The sequence below is a fragment of the Oncorhynchus gorbuscha genome, linkage group LG19, assembly GCF_021184085.1.
Source record: "Oncorhynchus gorbuscha isolate QuinsamMale2020 ecotype Even-year linkage group LG19, OgorEven_v1.0, whole genome shotgun sequence".
NCBI classification, from domain to species: Eukaryota; Metazoa; Chordata; class Actinopteri; order Salmoniformes; family Salmonidae; genus Oncorhynchus; species Oncorhynchus gorbuscha.
This window is the reverse complement of record NC_060191.1, coordinates 55,641,761-55,666,469: the sequence shown is the minus strand read 5'-3', so window position 1 is coordinate 55,666,469 and position 24,709 is coordinate 55,641,761. Positions and strand designations below refer to the sequence as shown.

The window sequence follows — 24,709 nt, the reverse complement described above, 5'->3', positions numbered from 1 at the left end:
CCCCACCTCCACCTCCCTCCCCCTCTTTCCTCTTTTACACCACTGTTACTCTCTGTTGTTATCATCTATGCATAGTCACTTTAATAACTCTACCCACATGTACATATTACCTCAACTAACCAGTGCCCCAGCACATCGACTCTGTACCGGTAACCCCCTGTATATAGTCTCACTATTGTTATTTTACTGCTGCTCTTTAAGTACTTGTTACTTTTATTTCTTATTCTTATCCTTAATTTTTTGTTTTTCATTTTTTAAACTGTATTGTTGGTTTGGGGCTCATAAGTAAGCATTTCACCTGTTGTATTCAGCGAATAGGCTGTTAGGAAGGATGAAAAAAATGGTAGTGTTCTGGTAATAACCACATTGACAAACAGGACAGTTTTCATCTGTGAGGAAAGATTATATGATCTTCATAAAATATGTATCATCTATTTATTACTTCCATTGAACCTGTGATACTGTATGTGTGAAATGCAGGGGGAACACATCTTGTTAAACCATTAATCAATGTGGACAGGATACAAAGTTTTACAAATATGTTTCCCCTACAAAATGTATTTTAATTATGTGATCTCTGCTATGGATTAAAGCAGATTAACAGGCATTTGAAATTAAGCTCTCTGTAAAAGGCCCTCCTCCAAAGGTCCCTTTTGTGTTTTTTTGGGGGCCAAGACAACTTTGTGTCATGAATGAAAATCGAGATTAATCTCTGAAAGGCACAGCTGCTCTAAGAAGCTTTTGTTGCTTCATAACATTTCCAGGATCAAGTATTGCCAATGAGAGGGAGATATGAATATCCACCTTCTCCAGAAGCCACCATTTCCCTGCTAATTTAATCTTATCTATATGATAAGGTCTAAGTCAATACTAGGGCAATGTGCAATAGCAATAACTTTGTAAACTACAGTGAAGGGTTGCACACAGTACATATGACCTAATTACTATTACTTTAGTCAGGAATACTTATAGGCTGTAGTATGAACATTTGTTTGATTTAAAATGGAAAATAATATTCTGAGATGCAATACAATGAGGTTACAATGAGGCTGATTTCAAGGTTTTACTGCTAACCTACAAAGCATTACATGGGCTTGCTCCTACCTACCTCTCTGATTTGGTCCTGCCGTACATACCTACACGTACGCTACGGTCACAAGACGCAGGCCTCCTAATTGTCCCTAGAATTTCTAAGCAAACAGCTGGAGGCAGGGCTTTCTCCTATAGAGCTCCATTTTTATGGAACGGTCTGCCTACCCATGTCAGAGACGCAAACTCGGTCTCAACCTTTAAGTCTTTACTGAAGACTCATCTCTTCAGTGGGTCATATGATTGAGTGTAGTCTGGCCCAGGAGTGGGAAGGTGAACGGAAAGGCTCTGGAGCAACGAACCGCCCTTGCTGTCTCTGCCTGGCCGGTTCCCCTTTTTCCACTGGGATTCTCTGCCTCTAACCCTGTTACGGGGCTGAGTCACTGGCTTGCTGGAGCTCTCTCGTGCCGTCCCTGGGGGGGTGTGTCACCTGGGTGGGTTGATTCACTGTTGTGGTCGGCCTGTCTGGGTTCCCCCCTTGGGTTGTACCGTGTCGGAGATCTTTGTGGGCTATACTCGGCCTTGTCTCAGGATGGTAAGTTGGTGGTTGAAGATTTCCCTCTAGTGGTGTGGGGGCTGTGCTTTGGCAAAGTGGGTGGGGTTATATCCTTCCTGTTTGGCCCTGTCTGGGGGTGTCCTCGGATGGGGCCACAGTGTCTCCTGACCCCTCCTGTCTCAGCCTCCAGTATTTATGCTGCAGTAGTTTATGTGTCGGGGGCTAGGGTCAGTTTGTTTATCTGGAGTACTTCTCCTGTCCTATTCGGTGTCCTGTGTAAATCTAAGTGTGCGTTCTCTAATTCTCTCCTCCTCTCTTTCTTTCTCTCTCTCGGAGGACCTGAGCCCTAGGACCATGCCCCAGGACTACCTGACATGATGACTCCTTGCTGTCCCCAGTCCACCTGGCCATGCTGCTGCTCCAGTTTCAACTGGCCTGGGCCCTAGGACCATGTCCCAGGACTACCTGACATGAGGACTCCTTGCTGTCCCCAGTCCACCTGGCCATGCTCCTGCTCCAGTTTCAACTGTTCTGCCTTACTATTATTCAACCATGCTGGTCATTTATGAACATTTGAACATCTTGGCCACGTTCTGTTATAATCTCCACCCGGCACAGCCAGAAGAGGACTGGCCACCCCACATATGCTCTCTCTAATTCTCTCTTTCTTTCTCTCTCTTGGAGGACCTGAGCCCTAGGACCGTGCCCCAGGACTACCTGACATGATGGCTCCTTGCTGTCCCCAGTCCACCTGACTGTGCTGCTGCTCCAGTTTCAACTGTTCTGCCTTATTATTATTTGACCATGCTGGTCATTTATGAACATTTGAACATCTTGGTCATGTTCTGTTATAATCTCTACCCGGCACAGCCAGAAGAGGACTGGCCACCCCACATAGCCCGGTTCCTCTCTAGGTTTCTTCCTAGGTTTTGGCCTTTCTAGGGAGTTTTTCCTAGCCACCGTGCTTTTACACCTGCATTGTTTGCTGTTTGGGGTTTTAGGCTGGGTTTCTGTACAGCACTTTGAGATATCAGCTGATGTACGAAGGGCTATATAAATACATTTGATTTGATTTGATTTGATTTGAGTTACATTTGGATGGTTTGCGATATGCGTTTCTTCCAAGAGAGGTGTTTGGTTTGATTTAGGGTGCAGCAGTAAAACCTGATCAAGGATGGGAGAAGAGATAGACATGAAAAAGTGCAGGAAAACCCCTCAAATAAGATGCAAAATGTGTGTCGACAACTTAAAGCATGCCACACCAAGCAGAGAAACCACAGCAGCTAGGGCCAGACGATGGCTAGCTGGTTTGTTCGGGACCACCAACAACATGGAAAAGCACTCAGAGCTGTGGTTTAAATGGTGGTCATACGGGGTGGAGCAGCAACTTTTCAAACTGCAATGACTGTGCTAGACTCAGGCTCTCTCCCTCCACACAGCCAAAGCAAACAGTTGAACTCTAATGGGGGAGACTTTAGTTGTGTGGGTGATGGATGAGTTATAGGATGATCCACTACTTTCTGATACTTTGAAACCTGGGGCATGGGGCTGTTTGTATAAAGCGTCTCAGACTAGGAGTGCTGTTCTAGGATTAGGTCGCCCCTGTCCATTCAATCTTGTTCATTGTGGTCTAAAAGGCTAAACTGTTCCTGAATCAGCATTCTTACTCCGAGACACATAATACTTTCAGACCCAGGAATCTGGTCTACCCAAGTAAAGAACTGTCCAGAATGACGTTCTTCCCTTTTCAAGGGATGATTCACAGCCAAGCACCCAAAGACTCATACAGATGAGACTGCAAGATGTAGATTACTGGCACTTCAAATGGACTTCTCCCACGCAGTTACAACCAAACAGAGACCGGAAGTCCTGTCTGTTTTTTTACTGTGCCCTGGAACTACCCTTGGCAAAGAATAAGAAAACATTTGCTCACCATTTTATTATTGGATTTCAACATTTATAGTCTGTCAGCAATACAAAGTTCAATGTCCAGTCAAAACAAATCTTATGCTGTCAATTGTGGGTGTTACCAGTAATAGTATTGGCAACAGAGATGTTCTCTTCACACTAAAATATATATTTTTGTTGTTGAATAAATATGAATAAATAGGCTATTATAAAATATGATGACTTGAGAATGTCTGAAACTGTTTGTAGTTCACAGAAAAAGCACATTTAGTTTTTCTTAACTTCAGAACTTATTTAAATACAAATAACATGCATATCAGTATTCAATCAATCAATTGATGGATTATTTTCTGATGGTCAATGGCTCAAGAACTGCATAAGCTGCGCATGCGTCAAAATACATATTTTTGAAAAAGGGTACGCGTTGTACTGATTTACGTTCCAATGGACTGTGCAATCTGCCTGCGGAGATGGCAGCCATGTAGATTATTGCCAACCAATTATTATTTTGCTATGGAAAATGTATTTACTTCTCAAATGTGGTATGTGGCCATATGTTTTCAAGTCGTGTAGGACTAATCAATGAAAGGGATACCACGGCGCCTCCCACTCGGTGCATAAAAACGCCTATTTCTTGCATCTCAAAGACAGCGTTTAACGTTACTAACGTTAGTTTACTTGCCTACTATATTCTGTTTGTGCTTCGGATTGCCAAATGTGTTAACTACATTGCTGGTAAGTGAATTTACATGAGCTTTTTCAAGCTTTTTTTTCTCGCAACCACAGCTGCCAAATACTGGGCTAGCTGGCTAATTTGAATCATTCATAAAATAGCGGTTCCATGCCCATCAATCGCATAGAGGCAACTAAAATCTGTTTATTTTAAAATGTATAATTTCTTTAAAAGTTCTCATTGTATACTTTTATGAAAACATTAAATTACTTTGACATCTGTTTGCGAATGGATTTGTTTAGCATAGGATTGATACTTTAGCTAATAATACATTTGTCAATTTGATGCAGTTGGTTGGTTGGCAACTTACATCACATCAATTGAGGCAGAAACAGGCACGCACAATTTGGTCATCTTTTTTAAATAAATTATGAAAACAAATAATTTGTTGGAAATACTTTCCAAAAATTAAAAGTGAAAAACAAGTGCAACATACCTGTTTGATGGGTTCACAATTGTTCTAGGAAAGTTTGCAGAATGGTTGTGGAAGTTGAATGGTTCTGGAACATTGAAAATGCGGTGAGGTGGGAGATGTTATCCTTTCATCTTCACCTTCCTATAATCTCCCTAAGCAGTGTGTTAACAGATTCTTGAGAGTGTCTACTCTGTGTTGTATCCCCACATGCTGTCTGTCTGTCAGCAGGGACATGTCCTGAGTTTCCCCCTGCTGAAATTAATTCTGGCTCCTGAAATGGAGAGCAATGATGTTGGCCGTGGCCGTTATGACTGTCCGCAAACTGTCATGCACGTTGACAACATGCAATGTCCATTGTGTTATATTCGGTTTGAAACAAGATAGCAAACAGGTGAAGCTCCACATAACAGGGGGGAAAAATATATGTATATATACATTTAAATAGTAAAAATGTAGTAATTATATAACTTTAATTCTAAGGGTGCTGACAGTCTTCTACTTTTCTATTAATGTTCCCAGCATTCTCGGATTAGGCCTAAGCATTATAAAAAACAGATCAATTTATAGGCCTATAGTCTTATACAGCAACGCACACAGGGAATGTTCAGTTTCTTGTAGGTCAGCCCACTGGTCCTAGTATTGAAAGGTATTAGAGGTCGACCAATTATGATTTTTCAACAATACCGATACCGATTATTGGAGGGCCAAAAAAATGCCGATACCGATCAATCGGACGATTTAAAAAAAAAGTGTATTTTATTTATTTGTAATAATGATAATTTAACTTAATATAATACATCAATAAAATCAATTTAGCCTCAAATAAATAATGAAACATGTTTAATTTGGTTTAAATAATGCAAATAATGTTGGAGAATAAAGTAAAAGTGTAATATGTGCCATGTAAGAAAGCTAACGTCTAAGTTCCTTGCTCACAACATGAGAACATATGAAAACTGGTGGTTCCTTTTAACACGAGTCTTCAATATTCCCAGGTAAGAAGTTTTAGGTTGTAGTTATTATAGGAATTATAGTACTATTTCTCTCTATACCATTTGTATTTCATTAACCTTTGACTATTGGATGTTCTTATAGGCACTTTAGTATTGCCATTGCCACAGTATAGCTTCCGTCCCTCTCCTCGCTCCTCTCTGGGCTCGAACCAGGAACACATCAACAACAGCCACCCTCGAAGCAGCGTTACCCATGCAGAGCAAGGGGAACAACCAGTCCAAGTCTCAGAGCGAGTGACGAAACGCGAGCGAAACGCTATTAGCGCACACCCCGCTAACCAGCTAGCCATTTCACATCGGTTACACCAGCCTCATCTCGGGAGTTGATAGGTTTGAAGTCATAAACAGCGCAATGCTTGACGCACAACGAAGAGCTGCTGGCAAAACGCACAAAAGTGCTGTTTGAATGAATGCTTACGAGCCTGCTGCTGCCTACCACCGCAAGTCTTATACTTGTATGCTTTTATGCTCAGTCAGTTTATATGCAACGCAGGACATGCTAGATAAACTAGTAATATCATCAACCATGTGTAGTTAACTAGTGATTATGATTGATTGATTGTTTTTTATAAGATAAGTTTAATGCTAGCTAGCAACTTACCTTGGCTTACTGCATTCGCGTAACAGGCAGGCTCCTTGTGGAGTGCAATGAGAGGCAGGTGGTTATAGCATTGGACTAGTTCACTTTAAGGTTGCAAGATTGCATTCCCTGAGCTGACAAGGTGAAAATCTGTCGTTCTGCCCCTGAACGAGGCAGTTAACCCACCGTTCCTAGGCCGTCATTGAAAATAAGAATGTGCTCTTAACTCACGTTTTTTTTTAAACACACAAAAAACGGCCAAATCAGTGTCAAAAAATACCGATTTCCGATTGTTATGAAAACTTGAAATCGGCCCTAATTAATCGGCCATTCCGTACCGATGCCAATTGTCTCAATAGACTGCCCACTTCATTCACCATACTACTAATCTGGTGTAGGATGGCTGGTAGCCTGGTAAAGGTGCGGTGTTATCAAAGAACGGAATACAATACCGTACCGATGCCAATTGTCTCAATAGACTGGCAATCACAATGGTTTCTTGGCAACAGTGGAAACATTGATTAATGTGTTATCTCATAGGTGTCACGGTCTTCCTCCTCTTCATCTGAAGAGGAGAGGTGAGAAGGATCAGAGGACCAAAATGCGGCGTGGTATGTGTTCACGGTGAATATTTAATTAAAGAAAGTACTGAACACTGAATACTAAAACAATAAAACAATAACGACCGTGAAGCTATAAATGAGACCCAGGCTACCTAAGTATGATTCTCAATCAGAGACAACTAATGACACCTGCCTCTGATTGAGAACCATACTAGGCCGAAACATACAAATCCCCAAATCATAGAAAAACAAACAGTCTGCCCACCCAACTCACGCCCTGACCATACTAAATAAATACAAAACAAAGGAAATAAAGGTCAGAAAGTGACAATAGGCATAGGCCTTTCTCATTATCTATAGTTTCCTCAATCTACAGCCATGATAAGATATCCAAGTTTTGAACTATTTATAGGTATCAATAACATTATAGAACCAACAAACTAGGGATGCACGATATATTGGTGAACATATCGGAATCGGTCAATATTAGCTAAAAATGCCAACATCAGTATCGGCCCGATGTCTAGTTTAACGCCGATGTTAAAACTTCTTAGGGATCAAATCCCGTTAACGGGATCGATTTGATAACATCCGGTGAAATGGCAGAGCGCCAAATTCAAATTAAATTATTAGAAATATTTAACTTTCATACAATCACAAGTGCAATACACAAATTTAAAGCTTTACTTCTTGTTGATCCAGCCACTGTGTCAGATTTCAAAAAGGCTTTACGGCGAAAGCAAATCATGCTATTATCTGAGGACAGAACCCCATCAAACAAACACAGACAATCATATTTCATCTCGCCAGGCGCGACACAAAACTCATAAATAACAATATAATTCATGCCTTACCTTTGAAGAGCTTCTTCTGTTGGCACTCCAATATGTCCCATAAACATCACAAATGGTCCTTTTGTTCGATTAAATTCTGTCGTTATATCTCAAATGTCCATTTATTTGGTGCGTTTGATTCAGAAAAACACCGGTTCCAACTCGCCTGACATGACTACACATTATCTAATAAATGACCTGTAATCTTGGTCCAAACATTTCAAACAACTTTCCTAATCTAACTTTAAGTATTTTTTTAACATAAGCAATCGATAACATTTTAGACGGGATAAACTGCGTTCAATAGCAGATAAAAACAAAGTGTAGTTAGCTTTCAGGTCGCGCACCCCAACCACAATAGAACACATGGCTATCCACCCAGATAGGAAATGGCTACTTCTTCATTACACAAAGGAAAAACATCAACCAATTTCTAAAGACTGTTGACATCCAGTGGAAGCGATAGGAACTGCAAGCAAGTGCCTTAGAAGTCTAGATCCACATAGAAAACCTATTGAAAACACTGTCACCTCAAACAAAATCATTTCCTGAATGGTTTGTCCTCGGAGTTTCGTCTGCCAAATACGTTCTGTTATACTCACAGACATTATTCAAACAGTGTTAGAACCGTTAGAGTGTTTTCTATCCAGATATACTAATAATATGCATATCCTAGCTTCCGGACCTGAGTAGCAGGCAGTTTAATTTGGGCACGCTTTTCATCCGGACGTGAAAATACAGCCCCCTAGAGGTTAAAAACCAATGTCAAAGCTACCGTGCATACATTTATAGCGTATGGAAAATGGTGTAATGACTCCACGTAAAATGTTGTGCTACACGTGCAACACAGCATTCCTAACCTAGCCCACAATGTCTGCTGTGTGGATCGAGCAGTCAACAAGTGGAGTAGTCATTTGAAAGAGTAAGAAAATTTCAGCGAGACAACTCAAAGGCGAAATCCATTAAAGCCAAAATAATGGAATTCATTGCCCTTGATAATCAACCATTCTCTGTCGTGGGTGATGTTGGCTTTCGCCAACAGTCGTACACACTACCAAGTGCGCTATATTTCAGATGTTGCCCTACCGGAGGTACACAGTAATAGCGTCAGTGCTATTAGCTTCACGACATACATACTATGGAATGCCGTTTGGGTCTTTGTGTGTCAAAAAATATACAGTAGCACTGTCAAAGCTGTACAACAAAGTCTGCAAACACTGGCCACAAACTATGTGTTTACATTACCACGTTGGTAATAAAGCATCATTTGTTCGACTGCAACTTCTGGGGAAACTAGCTTTAGCTTGGTACCTAGCTAGCACCAATACATCCAGCCTGAAAACAATGTCCAGTAGAAACTGCAGTCATTTTCATTATTCTTAGCAATGATTTAGGATCTTTAAATATTAGCTAGGTTGCCACTTTGTTGTTCGCCTATTGAAATTTAACTTTAGTTCATGAAAATAAATAGCCTGCGAGCTACTTCACCCTGTTGTCCAAAGTGAAAGTTATAAGCAGCCAGCTAGCCTCAGCTGGCTTGTGAGGCTTGACCGGACCAGGTTTTGTGTTGGGAAGCTATCCACAATAAGGATTAGGCACAATAGTGGAATTTGCGGTTTTCCTTCAAAATAAAAATATGTCATTGACAGTGATGCAAATTAATACAAATAGTAGAATTATGCCATACTTTTATTTTGAAGGCTAACCGCAAAGTTCACTATTGTGGCTAATCCTTATTGAGTCTAGCTCCCCTTGATGGGTCCGACTAGCATTAATCAAATAAGAACAAATAAGAATGTCTTATAAATCAGGGTTATTTTAGATGACACTTAGCTATATAACTATAGCTACTGAAACAGATATATAACTATAGCTACTGAAACAGATTATGTTGTTTTTGCTATATTTTTGGGGAAAAACATTGTTTGCATACATGAGATAGCTAGCTTTTTTCTGTTTCTGACCAGCAACCATCGTTGTGACATATGAAATACAAGTGATAGTGTAATCAATGTGTAATAACTACATAAATGTATGAACACATTAAAATGTCATGTGACGTGCAGTCATATTCAGGTCCTGATTACATTAGTGTGTAATTCAGCTAATCACGTTAGCAGCTAGTGAAGATCGTTAGGAGTAAATACGTCAATCAAACTTTATTTGTCACATGTGCCGAATACAACAAGTGTAGACTTTACCGTGAAATGCCCTTACAAGCCCTTAACCAACAGTGCAGTTCAAGAAGAAGAAAATATTTACCAAGTAGGCTAAAATAAAACGTAACACAACAACAATAACGAGGCTATTTACAGGGGGCACCGGTTCCTGAGTCAGTGTGCAGGGGTAAAGGCTAGTTGAGGTAATCCGTACATGTAGATGGGCACAAAGTGACTATGCATAGGTAACAAACAAACAGCGAGTAGCAGCAGTGTACAAGAGGGGGGGGGTGTCAATGTAAATTGTTCGGTGGCGATCTTTATGAATTGTTCAGCAGTCTAATGGCCTGGGGGTAGAAGCTGTTGAGGAGCCTTTTGGTCCTAGACTTGGCGCTCCGGTACTGCTTGCAGTGCGGTAGCAGAGAAAGCATTCAATAACTTGGGTGACTGGAGTCTCTGACAATTTTATGGGCTTTCCTCTGACACTGCCTATTATATAGGTCCTGAATGGCAGGAAACTTGGCCCCAGTGATGTACTGGGCCGTTCGCATTACCCTCTGTTGCTCCTTATGGTCAGATGCCGAGCAGTTGCCATACCAGGCAGCGATGCAACCGGTCAGGATGCTATCGATGGTGCAGCTGTAGACCCTTTTGAGAATCTAGGGGCCCATGCCAAAACCTTTCAGTCTCCTGAGGGGGAAAAGGTGTTGTTGTGCCCTCTTCGCGACTGTCTTGGTGTGTTTGGACCATGACAGTTCGTTGGTGATGTGGACACCAAGGAACTTGAAGCTCTCAACCTGCTTCCTGTAGTCCATAATCAGATCCTTTGTCTTGCTCACATTGAGGGAGAGGTTGTTGTCCTGGCACCACACTGCCAGTTCTCTGACCTCCACCCTATAGGCTGTCTCATTGTTGTCGGTGATCAGGCCTACCACTGTTGTGTCATCAGCAAACTTAATGATGGTGTTGGAGTCTTGTTTGGCCACGCAGTCATGGGTGAACAGGGAATACAGGGGGGAGTAAGTACACACCCATGAGGGGCCCCAGTGTTAACCTCTCTTGGGTAGGGGCAGTATTTTCGTGTCCGGATGAAAAGCGTGCCCAAAGTAAACTGCCTGTTACTCAGGCCCAGAAACTAAGATATGCGTATAATTGGTAGATTTGGATAGAATACACTCTACCGTTTCAAAAACTGTCAAAATAATGCCTTTGAGTATTACAGAAATGATATGGCAGACCAAACCCCAGATGACAAACCCCCCCCCAAAAAAGATTCTGCCTACCACTGTTTCCAATGGCTTTCATGTTTATTATGTGGCGAAGTCCTCCCAGATTGTTGACATCTAGTGGAAGCCCTACGAACTACAGTCTTTAGAAACAGTTTCAGGCTCGTTTTTGGAAAAAATAGTTAGAAGTTGTAGTTTTTCTAAGTGGCTCCCATTTTGGCTATAGTGTTTCCATGCGCGTGGATGAAAGCACGTTTGTTTTTTATCTCTGGTAATGAACATACCGTCTTAAACATACCGTCTTAAATTGTATCATTTATTTACGTTTTAGGGTACCTGAGGTTTGATTATAAACGTTGTTTGACTTGTTTGGATAAGTTTATTGGTAATGTTTGGGATTAATTTTGTATGCATTTTGATGGAGGGAAACCGGTGGATTATTGAATGAAGTGCACAAGCTAAACTGAGTTTTATGGATATAAAGCAGAACTTTATCGAACAAAAGGGCCATTTGTGATGTAACTGGGACCATTTGGAGTGCCAACAGAAGAAGTTCTTCAAAGGTAAGACATTTATTATATCGCTATTTCTGACTTTTGTGTCGCACCTGCCTGGTTGAAATATGTTTTACATGGTTTTGTATGCGGGGCGCTGTCCACAGATAATCGCATGGTGTGCTTTCACTGTAAAGCCTTTTTGAAATCTGAGACAGTGACTGGATTAACAAGAAGTTAAGCTTTATTTTGATGTATAATACTTGTATTTTCATGAATGTTAAATATTTATATTTCTGTAATTTGAATTTCGCGCTCTGCAATTTCACCAGATTTTGGCCAGGTGGGATGCTACCGTCCCACCTGCCCATAAGAAGTTAAGGATCAGCGTGGCAGATGTGTTGTTGCCTACTCTTACCACCTGGGAGCAGCCCGTCAGGAAGACCAGAATCCATTTGCAGAGGGAGGTGTTTAGTCCCAGAGTCCTTAGCTCCGTGATGAGCTTTGTGGGCATTATGGTGTTGAACGCTGAGCTGTAGTTGATGAACAGCATTCTCACATAGGTGTTCCTTTTGTCCAGGTGAGAAAGGGCGGTGTGGAGTGCGATTGAGATTGCGTCATCTGTGGATCTGTTGTCGCGGTATTTGAATTGGAGTGGGTCTAGGGTGTCCGAGAGGGTGCTGTTGATGTGAGTAATGACCAGCCTTTCAAAGCACTTCATGGCTACCGACGTACATGCCACAGGGCGGTAATAATTTAGGCAGGTGGTTTGCTTGTCTATGGTGGTTTGCTTGTAACATGTAGGTATTACAGACTCAGACAAAGAGAGGTTGAAAATGTCAGTGAAGACACTTGACAGTTGGTCCGCGCATGCTTTGAGTGCTTTATGAATGTTGATCTGTTTAAAGGTTTTGTTAATATCGGCTACAGAGAGCGTCTTCACACAGTCATCCAGAACAGCATGCGTTAGTGTTGCTTGCCTCCGAGCGAGCATAAAAGGCATTTAGCTTTTCTGGTAGGCTTGCGTCTCGGTATCTCTTTGTAGTCTGTAATAGTTTTCAAGCCCTGCCACATCCGACAAGCGTCAGAGCTGGGGGAGTAGGATTCAATCTTAATCCTGTATTGATACTTTACTTGTTTGATGGTTCGTCTGAGGGCATAGCGGGATTTCTTATAAGCGGCCAGATTAGTCTCCCGCTCCTTGAAGCGGCAGCTCTAGCCTTTAGCTCGATGCGGATATTGCCTGTAATCCATGGCCTCTGGTTGGGATATGTACGTACAGTCGCTGTGGGGATGAAGTGTAACATCCGCTTCATGTGACCACTTCCGTATTGAGCAAGTCACTGGTACTTCCTGCTTTAGTTTTTTTCTTGTAAGCAGGAATCAGGAGGATAGAATTGTGGTCAGATTTGCCAAATGGAGGGATGGGGAGAGCTTTGTATGCAACTCTGTGTGTGGAGTGAAGGTGGTCTAGGATCCCCCCCTGGTTGCACATGTGACATGCTGGTAAAAATGTGGTAAAACTGATTTAAGTTTGCCTGCATTAAAAACCCCAGACACGAGGAGCGTCGCTTCTGGGTGAGCATTTTCTTTTTTGCTTATGGCCTTATAGAGTTGGTTGAGACTGGTCTTAGTGCCAGCTTCGTTTTGTGGCGGTAAATAGATGGCTACGAATAATACAGATTAGACAAGCTTATTTGAAACTACAAATAGTGTTTTTTGACACGCAAAGACCCAAACGGCGTTCCATAGAAATCCTGGTTAGGTTTGAAACGGCTGAACAAATGAACAGTGAAACAGCACAGCAAGTAAGTGAAAGAAATAGGTTTTGATTATGTTTTACTGGTTATGGGGACATATGTAAATGCTAACAAAATAACTTTTTGTTGTGCGTGTGTGTAACCTTTATTTAACTAGGGAAGTCAGTTAAGAACAAATTCTTATCTACAATTACAGCCCGGACGACGCTGGGCCAATTGTGCGCCGCCCTATTTGACTCATGGCCAGATGTAATAGAGCTTCGATTTGAACCAGGGACTCTAGTGACTCACGCCTCTTGCACTGAGATGCAGTGACTTAGACCGCTGCGTCCGTGTGTGTGTTAACTATTTAACTTATCGTATATTATTTTTTTGGGGCGAGGAAAATATTGGATTTCGGTGTCCGCCAAAAATATCATATCGGTACATCACTACAACAAACAGATATGGGAAATGGTTAACCCATGTGGTTTGTCACAACATCAGTGCATCATGTTTGTGCAGACTATATTTACTTTAAATCAAATCAAATCAAATTTATTTATATAGCCCTTCGTACGTCAGCTGATATCTCAAAGTGCTGTACAGAAACCCAGCCTAAAACCCCAAACAGCAAACAATGCAGGTGTAAAAGCACGGTGGCTAGGAAAAACTCCCTAGAAAGGCCAAAACCTAGGAAGAAACCTAGAGAGGAACCGGGCTATGTGGGGTGGCCAGTCCTCTTCTGGCTGTGCCGGGTAGAGATTATAACAGAACATGACCAAGATGTTCAAATGTTCATAAATGACCAGCATGGTCAAATAATAATAAGGCAGAACAGTTGAAACTGGAGCAGCAGCACAGTCAGGTGGACTGGGGACAGCAAGGAGCCATCATGTCAGGTAGTCCTGGGGCACGGTCCTAGGGCTCAGGTCCTCCGAGAGAGAGAAAGAAAGAGAGAATTAGAGAGAGCATATGTGGGGTGGCCAGTCCTCTTCCGGCTGTGCCGGGTGGAGATTATAACAGAACGTGGCCAAGATGTTCAAATGTTCATAAATGACCAGCATGGTTGAATAATAGTAAGGCAGAACAGTTGAAACTGGAGCAGGAGCATGGCCAGGTGGACTGGGGACAGCAAGGAGTCCTCATGTCAGGTAGTCCTGGGACATGGTCCTAGGGCCCAGGCCAGTTGAAACTGGAGCAGCAGCATGGCCAGGTGGACTGGGGACAGCAAGGAGTCATCATGTCAGGTAGTCCTGGGGCATGGTTCTAGGGCTCAGGTCCTCCGAGAGAGAGAAAGAAAGAGAGAAATGGAAGGTTTGTTATAATATTGTAATAACACATGAAAAGTAAGCACTGTACTGTTCATCACCAGTGTCAGTGTCACGACTTCCGCTGAAGTCAGCCCCTCTCCTTGTTCGGGTGGTGTTCGGTGGTCGACGTCACCGGCTTTCTAGTCCCCACCGATCCATGTTTCAGTTTTGTTTTGTCTGTATTACACACACCTGGTTTCAATTCCCATATCATGTTCCTTATTTAACCCACTGGCATACATTTCTGTTCTGTCCGTGATTGTTGGTGTCTTTAGTGGTTGTTGATTGTGCTAGTGTGTATGTATTTTTCTATTTGGTATATTTCTTGACTTTTTTTGAGTAAACTCAGTTGTGTTGCTCAAAACCTGTGTCCTGCACCTGACTCCGCTACATCTCTGCACCCAATCGCTGACAGTCAGTCTAGACTGATACTTATCCTAGGGATGCAGGCTTGCTCTGTACAGTAGACTACATGGGTTTGTCTTTTTTAATGTGATGCGAAGTTTAAACAGTGACAAAATGCCACACCACTGAGCCCAGGGAACTGGACAGAAAATATTAAATCCTGCTGAAACTTTATCTTCTGAGTCAGGGAGTCATCTGTTGTTAGCCTAACTCAGGAACATGATGGCATCACTCTCCAAGCGTCCTCCATTATGTTAGGCCTAATGTTTAAAGGAAAGGCTGTTCTTGGTGTTCCTGCATTCCCTCCTTTTTCACTCTCCTCTATGAGGCCCTCTGGTTGTGTTCGTGACCCATCGTTTATTGTCATCTCAATGTAGCATACAGGGTGCTCATGTGGCATGCGGTGATTAGGCTGAGTCTGGTGTCTCTTGCCAAGTAGTGTTCCTTCTTGTTCCTTATAAGAGCTGTTCAGTTAGTGTTTTTCAGACACTAAGCACCCTGTTCAGACCTTACCTAACCTAATGCATACTTGAAAGTTTATTTTTCGCCCCATAAAAGCTCAGTCACAACATTATTGTTAGGCTATTTTCTAAAGTTGCCTGGCATGGCTGCGTATGTTACATTGTTTTGTTTTATGGATTGAGTTGTGTGAGCTGAATACATGCACACATGGCTTTGTTTTATTCAGGATTGAGAGAAATCAGATGGCCAGTAATTTTTGGATTAGATGGTAATGTTCCTTCAGTATATTTTCATATTGGCTGAAGGATCAATGTCTGTAGGCTTCTTGCTAGTATTAGCAAGATACTACAATAAGGAGGCCTAATGGTAATGCTTAGACTATTAGCAAGCAGAAAAATGACAATCACACAATTTCAACTAAGGTGTTATAACGGTTTATTAAAGATTATTATTATTGATAAACAATATATCCACTAATAATAAACAGCCCAACGACTTATAAACCATTTGTAAATCATTCATAAAGTAGGCTATACCTGAATGTAAAGCGTTGTAACCAGCTTCTATCCCCAAGCCATAAGACTGCTAAATAGCTAACAAAAAGGCCTCACATACTATTAGAGTTGACCTTGGTATTTTATATTTATTTTTGCACTTTCCCTATGCACACTCACAGGCCCTACCCCCTACTCACACAAGGGCTGGGCGATATGGCCAAAATATCATATCCCGATATAGGCGATTTCATATCCCGATAACGATGCATATCACGATATTGCACAATTTCTGTAAATTCAATGAATAAAATGACCACATGTAAAGGCCTATTTCTTATAACATTTTGAATTATACTCAAATAAAAAGGTACTTACTCGTATTTGATTATTTATTTTATATAGAACCTGTACAAATTTTCAATTAAGCATGTAACAAAATATAAAATATGAATGTATAAAATCTAAAAAGGTAAATTTAGAGACACAAAGAAATAAACTATAGAAAAACATCTATTGTTTCATATTATACTCTATCGTCACACGATATATATGCCCAGCCCTAACTCACACTGATATTCCAACACACATACAAACACTCACGCCATAATTTGCTCACACACACACACACACACACACACACACACACACACACACACACACACACACACACACACACACTCTCATACAATCATCATATAGTTTGCTGCTACTCTGTTTATCATATATCCTGATGCCTAGTCACTTTACCTCTACATATCTACCTCTATCGACCCAGTATCCCTGTCACCTTATCCCTATACATATCTACCTCTGTTACTCCACTATCCCTGTCACTTTACCTCTATACATATCTACCTCTATTGACCCAGTATCCCTATACATATCTACCTCTGTTACTCCACTATCCCTGTCACCTTATCTCTATACATATCTATCTCTATCGACCCAGTATCCCTGCACATTGTTAATATGGACCTGGAATTGACTGACCCTGTGTATAGTATGCTTGCTTACTTACTTTATTGTGTTTTTCTTATTTTTATGTCTTGTGTTTTTGTTCTACCTTGTTATTTTTAGTATTACATTGTTATTAATTACTGCATTGTTTTCACTGTACTTGTGCATGTGACATTGAAACTTAAGTAGACTTACAGTATAATGCTCATCTCAAAATGTTGCAGTTATTTTTCCCATGAAAGGAATTCTTCCCAGTTAAAGACGTAATCTCAAATCCAATAGTATTGATCTATCATTTCAGGTTGTATGACTCCTTATAGGGAGACTATTGACATCTTTATCTCTGCCGTTTGCGCCTCAGCCTGGCCAAACCGCCTGGCCAAACCGCCTGGCCAAACCGCCTGGCCAAACAGCCTAGCTCCCATCCACAGGTAGAGGAGCACTTACAGTGAAGTCGTAAAAAAATCAGCTGTAGCTGTGTGGTGCCTCAGACAGACCTAGATCGGATCCCCTCCACGTACGCGAAGGGGCCTGAGGACTTGGGCCTCTGCCAGCCCCACTGTATCCTACCCAGCACTTGGCCCTCTCTTCTCCCAGGCTGCTCCCCACATGCCACACAGACAGTCATTGTGCTGCCTCTGAGGACCTGTGCCTCCTGCTCAGAGCAGGCATGTGGAGCTGGTTAGAGCTCCCTCAAAGAAGTCCTCTCACACACTGCGTCATGGAAAAGAGCACTGGGGCTCATAGAGGCAAGAGTTGTCAGGTAGCATATGGCACCGTTGGTTAGGGAAGGAGCGTTTATACCCTCCTGATGTTGGCATTTTGGTTACAACTGAAAAACAGTGCTAAAAGTTCTTCACACAATGCTTGACTCAAGGGTGGAAGAGTTAGCATTGGAATTAAAAGTCAATTGGGGTTCATTTTAAACCACTTGGGAAATTATTCAATTTGGCTATGGTTTGATGTTCAGTTTGCCTATTCATGATTTGTGAGTCAGAATCCTGTTTAGAAATACAAATTAATGATAGTAGGTTAAATGATGAGATCACGGCATTCTGCACTTAAAGTTGAGGAATGATAATGTTCTTAGCATGGAGATAAAGCAAGCGTCCTTTCTTACTGGTTTCCACCAGTCATGCACTCAGTTTGACAGTTTCTAATAATGGTTGTCTTCATTGTATAAACCACTATTAAGGATATTATCTTCTTATAGTCATACATTTGATCACCACATCAGTTACCACTTTATATTGTTCTCCATTGTCTTAATCATCTCCTTTGTTTTACAGGGAGGAACCCAGAGTCAACATATCCACCCTTTAAAGGACATGGAGAAAGGTATGGGATTTAGGTTATCGACAGAGCTTTGATTGCTTATAAGACTGCTTAGTAATATACAGTGCCTTCGAGAAAGTATTCAGACCCCTGACTTTTCCCACATTCTAAAATGGATTAAAAATGAATACATCTTTAGCAATCTACACACAATACCTAATAATGAGCGAAAACACGTTTTTAGAAATGTTTGCAAATGTATGACAAATAAAAAACCTTATTTACATAAGTAAAGGTGCAACCGGTTTCCATTGATCATCCTTGATGTTTCAACAACTTGATTAGAGTCCACATGTCACGGGTTACTAGGAGTGGTGCGTAGGAGTCGGGAGCAGAGGGGTTACTAGGAGTGGTGCGTAGGAGTCGGGAGCAGAGGGGTTACTAGGAGTGGTGCGTAGGAGTCGGGAGCAGAGGGGTTACTAGGAGTGGTGCGTAGGAGTCGGGAGCAGAGGGGTTACTAGGAGTGGTGCGTAGGAGTCGGGAGCAGAGGGGTTACTAGGAGTCGGGAGCAGAGGGGTTACTAGGAGTCGGGAGCAGAGGGGTTACTAGGAGTCGGGAGCAGAGGGGTTACGAGGAGTGGTGCGTAGGAGTCTGGAGCAGAGGGATCAGTGATTTGCAGATTTATTTCTCTGGCACAAAACGGTCACGCCAAATACAGGGCGCATAAACACTGGCGGCTAGTAGAGGCATATGACAGGCCGCATGGAGTTTGCCAAAAGGCACCTAAAGACTCTCAGACCATGAGAAACATGATTTGATGAAACCCAGATTGAACTCTTTGGCCTGAATGCCAAGTGTCACGTCTGGAGGAAACCTGGCAACATCATGCTGTGGGGATGTTTTTCAGCGGCAGGGACTAGGAGACTAGTCAGAATCCAGGCAAAGATGAACAGAGCAAAGTACAGAGATATCTTTTATGAAAACCTGCTCCAGAGTGCTCAGGATCTCAGACTGGGGCGAAGGTTCACCTTCCAAGAGAACAATGACCCTAAGCACACAGCCAAGACATCACAGGATTTGCTTCGGGACAAGTCTCTGAATGTCCTGGAGTGGCCCAGCCAGAGCCCAGACATGAACCCGATCGAACATCTCTGGGGAGACCTGAAAATAGTTCTGCAGCAACGCTCCCCATCCGACCTGACAGCTTGAGAGGATCTGCAGAGAAGAATGGGAGAAACTCCCCAAATACAGCTGTGCCAAATACAGGTGTCAAACCAAAGAAGACTCGATGCTGTAATCACTGCCAAAGGTGTTTCAACACAGTACTGAGTAAAGGGTCTGAATACTTATTTGAATGTAATATGCCTCTCTTTGCCTCTCTTATTCACTATTTATATAAATTATTTAGACAAAAATGTCCAAAATGCACAATTTCATTTTTATGCTGAAGATACTGTTATGTACTGTTGTGCCTTGTCTCTTACAAAAGCTTTCCAGAACTTGCAAACTGCTTTTTATACTGTTCAACATACCTTGTGTCAATTGAAGCTTATCCTCAATACTGACTAAACTAATGGTGTTTTCTAAAGCAAGAAATAGACCTCTGAACTTTTCACCTATTACTACCTGTCAGGGCAAGGAGATTGAATTTGTAACCTCATATAAATATCTTGGAATTTTAATTGATGATGGCCTCTATTTTAAATTGCATATTCAACAACTTACAAAAAAATTCAAGCTGAAATTGTGATTTTATTTTAGGAATAAGGCCTGTTTTTCTTTTGAAGCCTGAAGGAGGCTAGTATCGGCTACATTTATGCCTTTACTAGACTATAGGGATATTTTATATATGAATGCTTCCGCTCATTGTTTGAGATCAATTGACACCCTGTACCATGGCACTTTGAGATGTATTTTAAACTGCAAAACCTGGCCTTCTCTAGTCACTCGTAGGCTCAGTCACTGGTATACTTTTATTTACAAAGCCATTTTGGGTTTACTAGTTTTTTATTTTGGCATTTTTATTGTTCACAAATGTGATGGGTAATTTCGTCGTTCGCTGGACTTTATCCTGCCAACTGTTCCAAATGTCCGAACTGAATTAGGTAAAAGGGCTTTTATGTACTCTGCGCCATCGTCTTGGAACGCCTTACAAAATACTTTTAAACTGGAAGAACTTGTCCCGATTGGTATTTTTAAATCACTGATGAATGATCTTGCGACTGATTCCCTGACCTGTCAATTTTTTACATTTGCTGTTTTTGATTTGGTTATACTCGTGAATTCTATGGTTTTTACTAGATTACTTGTAGTTTTTCATGTTGTTTGTCTGTCATTTTTGCAATGACTTGATGCTGCCTATCTTGGCCAGGACGCTCTTGAAAAAGAGATTTTAAAATCTCAATGAGCCCTTCCTGGTTAAATAAATAATACAAATATTTCAGTTTCTATTTCTAAAAACCTGTTTTTGCTTTGTCATTATGGGGTATTGTGTGTAGATTAGGGAAAAAACTATTGAATCCTTTTTAGAATAAGGCTGTAATGGAACAAAATATGGAAAAAGTGAAGAGGTCTTGTCAGGACCCAGTTACAAACTCAGGTCTCCGGTGTGAGAAACAGTCACTTAGCAAACTGAGCCACTAATAGTCGGCAGAACCCAGAAGATGAGGCAGACACAGCAATTCTTGAGACGGTGTTTTAATAAAGTAAAAAGGAAGGTTCTTCAGGCAACAATATATATCCACAACGTCAAAAGTAATTCCAAGAGAAAAAGGTAATCCTCTAAGTCAAAAGGTAAATCCACAAGGTGGTAGGTACAGCAGGGAAAATGCCTCAAAAGATAATCAAAAATAAATAAACGAACAAAAACAGAGTACCACAAGAGAGTCCAACTGGAGGAACAAATGTTCACAGCATCGCTGGGGCTGGGTGCTAACATTCAAACACAGAGCAAAGAACTGAGGAAAACTAAGGGTTTAAATACATTCAAGGGAAACGAGGCACAGGTGCAAATAATAACTGGAAACAAGGGAAAACAAAAGGGTCGAAAAAGCACAATGGGGGCATCTAGTGGCCAAAACCGGAACAATCCTGGCCAAATCCTGACAGATCTGAGTACGTTTATTAAGAAGGCACTTTATATATACATATATGTTTTATACAAATCGACTTAGTCATTCGTGCATACATTTTGCGTATTGGTGGTGCCAGGAATCGAACCCACTACAATCGAACCCACTACCCTGCCATTACAAGCTTGTGTCCCCCCGTTATGTAACAGGTTGTACAAAGGACAATTTAAGCCTACTAGAAAGTGTGTGCCCTCAGGCCTGGAGGGAAGCAAAAGTCATTCTGCTGCCCAAGAATAGTATAGCCCCTTTTACTGGCTCAAAAAGCCGACCAATCCGCCTGTTACCAACCCTTACTAAACATTTGGCAAAAAATATGTTTGACCAGATACAATGCTATTTTACGGTAAACAAATTGACAACAGACTTTCAGTACGCTTATAGGTAAGGGAATTCAACAAGCTCAGCACCTACACAAATGACTGATTGGCTGAGAGAAATTGATGATAATATGTTTTGTTAGACTTCGGAGCAGCTTTTTACATTATCGATCATAGTCTGTTGCTGGAAAAACTTGTGTAAGGGCTTTACACCCCCTGCTATATTGTGGATAAAGAGTTACATGTCTAACAGAAAACAAAGGGTGTTCATTAATGGGAGCCTCTGTAACATAATCCAGGTAGAATCAGGAATTCCCCTGGGCAGCTGTCTAGGCCCCTTACTTTTTTCAATCTTTACTAGTCCAATCACATTTTATTTGTCACAAGCGCCGAATAGAGCAGGTAGACCTTACCGTGAAATGCTTACTTACTCAAGACTTAACCAACAATGCAGTTCAAGAAATAGCATTACTAAAATATTTACAGGAAATGTACATAACAATAATGAGGCTATTTACAGGGGGTACCGGTACAGAGTCAATGAGTGGGGGTACAGGTTAGTCGAGAGAATTTGTTAAGTGACTATACATAGATAATAAACAGCGAGTAGCAGCAGTGTAAAATCAAAGGGGGGGGGGGGTCAATGTAAATAGTCCAGGTGGGCAGTCTTATGGCTTGAGGGTAGAAGCTGTTAAGGAGGCTTTTGGTCCAAGAGTTGGCGCTCCGGTACCGCTTGCCATGCGGTAGCTGAGACAGTAAACCAGTGTGTCCATGTATGCGGATGACTTGACACTGTACACGTCAGCTACTACAGCAACTGAAATGACTGCAACACTTAAGAAAGAGCTACAGTTAGTTTCAGAATGGGTGGAAAGGAATAAGTTAGTCCTAAATATTTTTTAAACTAAAAGTATTGGACAAATCATTCACTAAACCCTAAACCTCAACTAAATCTTGAAATGAATAATGTGGAAATTGAGCAAGTTGAGGTGACTAAACTGCTTGTAGTAACCCTATTGTAAACTGTCATGGTCGGAACATACTGATACAACAGTAGCTAAGATGGGAAGAAGTCTGTCTTTAATAAAGCGCTACTATGCCTTAACAACACTATTGAGAAGGCAGGTCCTACAGGCCCTAGTTCTGTCGCACCTGAACTGCTGTTCAGTCGTGTGGTCAGGTGCCACAAAGAGGGATTACAATTGGCTCAGGGCAGCATGGGTGGACCTTAACCTTAGGCACATCATCATCTGCACATCTATCACTCCAGTATTAATGCTAAATTGTAATTGTTTTTGCCTCTAGGGCCTATTTATTACCTACTTCCCTACTCTTCTACATTTGCACACACTGTACATAGAAAAATCTAAAACAAATTTGTGTTGTTTTTTATGCACTGCTTTGCTTTATCTTGGCCAGGTCGCAGTTGTAAATGAGAACTTGTTCTCAACTGGCCTACCTGGTTAAAACCTGTCTAGGCCTGGGGTTCCGCTAGAGCAATCAATCACACAGTGACCACACATACTAATCCTACCCCACCCATCCTATTTTCAAAACAGCTCCAGTCTATTAAGGTGAACTGAAGGAGAGACCGTCTCCCCAAAGGAATAGCTTATCAGTGCTAATGCTGTGACAGCACAGATTGTTTAGCTGGTGGGTTGAATCCACAACCAGAAACTGTGGTGGTTTTAAAAGATAATGTGGTCTTTGATCCTCCACACTCTGCCAGGCTGGGCATGCATGATTGACACCAGGTCTATTTAACTGTTGTTGCTAAATAGAAACTAGCAGCTTACATGGATATATTTAGTTTTCAATGTTTTGTTCCAAATGTAAAAACATCTGTAGTTGAGTGAAGTGCTTATTTTGTAGTCAAAATGAACGGCCTGTCAGGCTGGGCAAACCCTCATGATTCTGGACAATGACATTGGGGGGATGTGGTCAGATTTTGTCCAGAGACGGGGAGTCCGTGGAAGATGTCTGTCTGTCTGTCTGTCTGAGATTGACATGAGCGACCTATAATCTCATCTAATCCGTCATTTATACTCGGCCACTCCAAAGCAAAATTTAAAGTAGCAGATTGTGGTGAGCTGTATGTGACGGTGTGGGATTGAAAATGTCCCTAGATGGTGATGAAGTATCATCTCTCCCGTTCATCCTCTTACTGATCTGACCCATCTCTCTCTCTCTATGCCTCACTCTCTCTATTCATCTCTCTATCTATGTGCCTCTCTCTATGTGCCTCTCTCTACAGTGCCTTGCAAAAGTATTCACCCCCCGTGGCATTTTTCCTATGTTGTTGCATTACAACCTATAATTAAAAGCTGTATTTGATTTGAATTCCATGTAATGGACATACACAAAATAGTCAAAATAGGTGAAGTGAAATGGAAAAAATAATACTTATTTCAAAAATTTCTAAAAAATAAAAAACGGAAAAGTGGTAGGTGCATATACATTCACCCCCTTTGCTATGAAGCCCCTAAAAAAGATCTGGTGCAACCAATTACCTTCAGCAGTCACATAATTAGTTAGATTGCACACAGGTGAACTTTACTTAAGTGTCACATGATTTGTCACATGATCTTAGTGTATATATACACCTGTTCTGAAAGGCCCCAGAGTCTGCAGCACCACTAAGCAAGGGGCACCACCATGCAAGCGGCACCATGAAGACCAATGAGCTCTCCAACAGGTCAGGGAAAAAGTTGTGAAGAAGTACAGATCAGGGTTGGGTCATAAAAAATATTCAAAACTTTGAACATCCCACGGAGCACCATTAAATCCATTATAAAAATATGGAACGAATGTGGCACCAAAAACAAACCTGCCAAGAGTTGGTTGCCCACCAAAACTCACAGAACAGGAAATTGAGGGAATTAGAGAGGCAACAAAGAGACCAAAGATAACTCCGAATGAGCTGCAAAGCTCCACAGCGGAGATTGTAGTATCTTTCCATAGGACCACTTTAAGCCTTACACTCCACGGAGCTGGGCTTTATGGAAAAATTGCCAGAAAAAAAGCCAGTGCTTAAAGAAAACAATAAGCAAACACATTTGGTGTTTGCCAAAGGGCATGTGGGAGACTCCCCAAACACATGGAAG

The 24,709-nt window shown here is 41.6% G+C and overlaps 1 protein-coding gene across 2 annotated transcripts in view; it reads left to right on the top strand.

The window, feature by feature from the left end:
* The first annotated feature begins 3,939 nt into the window (after positions 1–3,939).
* The window catches only part of LOC124005027 (CMP-N-acetylneuraminate-beta-galactosamide-alpha-2,3-sialyltransferase 4-like), a 56,705-nt gene continuing 35,935 nt past the window's right edge, over positions 3,940–24,709 (top strand). The window contains exons 1-2 of one of the 2 annotated variants that reach the window (XM_046313874.1): positions 3,940–4,228; positions 18,172–18,220. The gene's annotated coding sequence lies outside the window, so the exon portion shown is untranslated. The remainder of the gene's footprint in view (positions 4,229–18,171; positions 18,221–24,709) is intronic. The other variant, XM_046313871.1, reaches the window with a different exon arrangement.